This window comes from Cherax quadricarinatus, chromosome 2 (genome assembly GCF_038502225.1).
Source record: "Cherax quadricarinatus isolate ZL_2023a chromosome 2, ASM3850222v1, whole genome shotgun sequence".
NCBI classification, from domain to species: Eukaryota; Metazoa; Arthropoda; class Malacostraca; order Decapoda; family Parastacidae; genus Cherax; species Cherax quadricarinatus.
Window position 1 is genome coordinate 75,722,124 of NC_091293.1, and position 5,479 is coordinate 75,727,602.

The following is a 5,479-nucleotide window of genomic DNA, read 5'->3' on the forward strand; positions in this document are numbered from 1 at the left end:
CCAGCTTGAAGACTGCCAGGGGTCTGTTGGTAATCCCCCTTATGTGTGCTGGGAGGCAGTTGAACAGTCTCGGGCCCCTGACACTTATTGTATGGTCTCTTAACGTGCTAGTGACACCCCTGCTTTTCATTGGGGGGATGGTGCATCGTCTGCCAAGTCTTTTGCTTTCGTAGTGAGTGATTTTCGTGTGCAAGTTTGGTACTAGTCCCTCTAGGATTTTCCAGGTGTATATAATCATGTATCTCTCCCTCCTGCGTTCCAGGGAATACAGGTTTAGAAACCTCAAGCGCTCCCAGTAATTGAGGTGTTTTATCTCCGTTATGCGCGCCGTGAAAGTTCTCTGTACATTTTCTAGGTCGGCAATTTCACCTGCCTTGAAAGGTGCTGTTAGAGTGCAGCAATATTCCAGCCTAGATAGAACAAGTGACCTGAAGAGTGTCATCATGGGCTTGGCCTCCCTAGTTATAGTATAAAGGTTATAATATTTTCTTATTGTTCTACAATGAAGATAACATCTTATTATCTTACTAAAAAGACTATCTGCGACACCAAGGTCATTAAGACTATCTACAATACGAGGGTCATTACAAGGAATAAGGTAAAATTTACACGTATGTTAGCTAAAAAATAGAAAATCATTCCCCTCCCTTTCTGTAGCTACATTCATCAGACACCTTTTGGCACTCTTCTTGAACTGGTTCACTCTATGACTGGCTTTGACATGTGCGGGTAGTCTGTTCCATTCCTTTATTGCTGTACAATAAAAGGTGTTTGAAGCCTGGCCACTGACTGTGGGTACTACAAAGTTGTGCTCTCTCCCCCTAGTTCTATGATTGCTTTGGTTCCCAGCCTTGACAAAATTGACAGCAAGATATTCTGGACATTGCTTGTGAGCAATTTTATAAACATGATTTAGCTTCAATTGTTTTACTCTGTCTTCAACATTCAGCATATCCAACTGCTGTAATTCATCCTGGCCTACATGTTCTCTTGGTCCCAGCCCCAGGATGAATTTTACGATTTTGTTCTGGGTGATTTGCAGTCTATCTTTCAGTTTTTTTTGTCAAGGCAGAGTACCAAGAAGAGCAAGCGTAATCCATATGGCATTGTATAAGGGCTAGACAGCCAACAAAATATTCCATGCCTACGCTAATATCAATTATAAGGCTTATTTACCTATCACAATTGATCTAATATGACATAATGCAATATAATAATAACATAGAAACATAAAAAGTACACCTGAAAAAATAATATATAGCATAATATGATGCCCTAGAGGAAAAAAAATTTCTAGGGATATATCCTCTGAAGGTGAAAGGACCCATTCTCATCAGTGATGAGAGAAAACGGAGATTTACAATGGTTAACTGCAATAAACACTCGTAGGTCACGGAAAAAGCGAATTTTTCGGGGAAAAAAAAATTTCCCGGGCACCTGGGGTGCCGCGCGCTTCGGCCTATATCTCGAAAGTAAGTTATTTATCTATTTATGACTGCTCCATCCTTATTTATGAATGAATTGACTTGATTTTCACAACAAACATAGAAGAATGATTGCTTTACAAGTTTAGTTGTACCTTTCCGAAGTATCCCAAATATTTTCAGATTTGTGTGGGCAACAAGACCGACATCTTCCAAAATTTTTTTTTAGCATGACGATAAGGTTTATTTTAGAAAAGGTACAACTAAATTTATGGAATTAGAGGTGTTCTATCAGCAGCAAGTGTCAAAACCACTTTTCCAAGTACCACTGAGAAACTGCGCCCTGCCAAATGTAATTTTTCGTAAATTTTGCATATTTCATTTCCTTTTTGGTCGATATGATTGAAACTTCAGCACAGAATACTTGATATAAGCTTCTAATAGTACACCAAAAATGAATGTAATCGGTTCATAAATAAAGAAGTCGAGTTCTTAGACCAGGAACGCCCCTTAGGCTTGGTTACAAGTACTGACTGATGTTGTAGTGACCAGGCTTAGCACCTTTCAAGGCAGGTGAAATTGCTGACCTAGAAAATGTACAGAGAACTTTCACGGCGCGCATAACGGAGATAAAACACCTCAATTACTGGGAGCGCTTGAGGTTCCTAAACCTGTATTCCCTGGAACGCAGGAGGGAGAGATACATGATTATATACACCTGGAAAATCCTAGAGGGACTAGTACCGAACTTGCACACGAAAATCACTCACTACGAAAGCAAAAGACTTGGCAGACGATGCACCATCCCCCCAATGAAAAGCAGGGGTGTCACTAGCACGTTAAGAGACCATACAATAAGTGTCAGGGGCCCGAGACTGTTCAACTGCCTCCCAGCACACATAAGGGGGATTACCAACAGACCCCTGGCAGTCTTCAAGCTGGCACTGGACAAGCACCTAAAGTCAGTTCCTGATCAGCCGGGCTGTGGCTCGTACGTTGGTTTGCGTGCAGCCAGCAGCAACAGCCTGGTTGATCAGGCTCTGATCCACCAGGAGGCCTGGTCACAGACCGGGCCGCGGGGGCGTTGACCCCCGGAACTCTCTCCAGGTAAACTCCAGGTAGGCTTGGTTACAAGTACTGACTTATGTTGTAGTGGCCAGGCTTAGGCTTGGTTACGAGTACTGACTGATGTTGTAGTGGCCAGGCTTAGGCTTGGTTACAAGTACTGACTGATGTTGTAGTGGCTAGGCTTAGGCTTGGTTACAAGTACTGACTGATGTTGTAGTGGCCAGGCTTAGGCTTGGTTACAAGTACTGACTGATGTTGTAGTGGCCAGACTTAGGCTTGGTTACAAGTACTGACTGATGTTGTAGTGGCCAGGCTTAGGCTTGGTTACAAGTACTGACTGATGTTGTAGTGGCCAGGCTTAGGCTTGGTTACAAGTACTGACTGATGTTGTAGTGGCCAGGCTTAGGCTTGGTTACAAGTACTGACTATATTGTAGTGGCCAGGCTTAGGCTAGTTAGTAAGTAAGTAAGTTTATTCAGGTATACACAAAGACAGTTACATAGAATTATCATACATAGCATATGTGTAGAGAACCTAGAATAACCCAAAAAAGTCAGACAGAGTGACTTAATTCCATTGGGCTTGGTTACAAGTACTTCTGGCAGTTTGGGAGACACACAGATGATGATCAAACTAAATGTAAATTATGTGATCAGGCATATGGTCACTGTCTTGAACACTATGTGCTTAATTGTCCACTTATTGAGGAATACTGAGATAGACAATATAATAACCTACGTGACATGTCAAGATATCTTATTAATGAAAATAAGATACCAGATATACTAAGCAAATTTCCTAAATTTGCTTGTAACAGATAAGTGAACTATAGATATGTAGATATAAATCCATATGTATTCATGTTAACCCTTTGGGGCCTAGTTCCTGGGCCTTTTGTGTATCCATATGCTCTTGTGCTACCGTCCACAGGATGGATATGGGGTGCACAATAAACTAGCCACTTCGGTGGCAAAATCTAGAAATCTCAGTGTGAGACCTGAGGTCGCTACCAGTTAAGTAAACATTGAAGATGGCAGGTAGATCTTACTAATTTCTACAGATATTCACTGTACACTTTCCCCTCACGGGAGGTGCCATGACGCCTGTGAGAAATTCTTGATCCAAGAAACTGGTGTTGCCTCCTTTTCCTAAATCGAACCCTTATCGATTTAGCGCTCAGTTTTGAGTGCAATAATGATCTCATATTTCAAGGAGATAACTTGCCAGGAATAACAAAATTCCACTTAATGAAAAAATAGTTTGCCCAGACCCGGGATCGAACCGGGGACCTTTAGATCTTCAGTCTAACGCTCTCCCAACTGAGCTATCTAGGCTTATGTCACAACTTGATAGTCACTTGTCACAAGCCGAAGCAGCTGTCCCCTAAATTTGTTTTATTTGGTTAAGTAAGTAAGCAAGTAAGTTTATTCAGGTATAATAAAGTTTTTACTGTGATTTGAAGAAATTTGATATTCACCAGACTAGGAAGACCCTGACAATTAGTTTAGTTCAACATCTTTATCATGCACACCATACCCATCTTGTGGGTGGTAGTTAAAAGATTACAGAGGTACATAATGGGTCCAGGGACTGGATCCTAAAATTATGATAGCTGAACAAGTTACGAAGGTGTAGTGATACTGGTCCTGTGGGGAGCAGCAGCAGGATAATACTGCACCACCTCTTGGGGCCCTTAACAACAACAACAGTTTGGTGTATGTCATGGGCGCCAACACATGGTGTGTGATTCTCTCCTACTATATCCATTTATCAGTGATGCAGATTACATGGTGAGTTTAAATATGTGGCCTGTAGTTATAACTTTTCTCTTGACATATGCAAGACATCACCATCCCTGTAGAAGCCATTATTAGATGTACTAGTCATTATATTTTGTTGTTGCAGAAGTACTATGAAGATTCTATGTTCAATAAAGCCTAGAGATAAGGCCTGTGTTTCTATCACAACAATTTATTGAACATAGAATCCTGGGCTACCTGGTGGTGATCCTGCGCTAGATTACATCACAACATGGAGCGTTTACTGAAACCTGAGAGGCTAGACTGTGACCCCAGCTTATCAACGGCTGCTCAGGAATGGAAGCACTGGTTTAAGACTTTCGAAAACTTCTTGGGAGCCCTTCCTAAAGAAGATCTAGATAAACTAAGTCTGCTCATCAATTTTGTGTCACCTAAGATATACGAGGCTATTTCTGAGTGTAATACCTACGAAGATGCTATCAAAACCCTCAAGTCTCAGTATATTAAACCTACAAATGAAATCTTTGCACGCTATCGCCTTGCAACTCGCCGCCAGCAGATTGATGAATCCTTAGAGGAATACTTTCAAGCACTGAAAATTTTAGGTAAGGACTGTCACTTCCAAGCAGTGACAGCTGCTCAGTATTGTGAAGAGTCCATCAGGGATGCTTTTATCAGTGGCCTGCAATCACCAATAATAAGGCAGCGTTTATTGGAGAATAAAACTCTCGACTTAGCCGCTGCCTTTGACCAGGCAAGAGCTCTAGATTCAGCCCAGAAGAATTCTGAAGTATACAGTACCACTCAGCCTTCTCGAGTGGTAAGTGCTGCAATTCCTGACCAAGACTCTTGCAATGAAGTTACTGTGGAACCTGCCTCAGTGACAGCAGCAGCAGGTACGGTGTGTTTCTTTTGTGGTTTTTCAAGACATCCACGTCCAAAGTGTCCTGCTCGTGAAGCAATGTGCCATAAATGCCACAAGAAAGGTCACTTTGCTAAAGTATGTCGTGCTAATGCATCAACAAGAGCTAGTGCCTCCACACATTCCAGTGATCATGCGACTCTAGCAACAGTGACTTCTGCGGCTACTCCAAATTCACTGTCAAAGGCAGTTGTGAAAGTATTCATCAAAGGAACAGAAGTAGATGGTCTTATTGATAGTGGCAGCTCAGAGAGTTTCATCAACCTTGACTTAGTTAAACGGCTCTCCTTGACTCTACATCACTC

General features: G+C 41.9%; 1 non-coding gene across 1 annotated transcript; it reads right to left on the reverse strand.

Annotated features, from left to right (window-relative positions):
- Positions 1–3,753: 3,753 nt before the first annotated feature.
- On the reverse strand, positions 3,754–3,826 carry TRNAF-GAA (transfer RNA phenylalanine (anticodon GAA)). Its single transcript has one exon. It is a non-coding gene; the product is annotated as a tRNA-Phe (tRNA).
- Between the last annotated feature and the right edge of the window lie 1,653 nt (positions 3,827–5,479).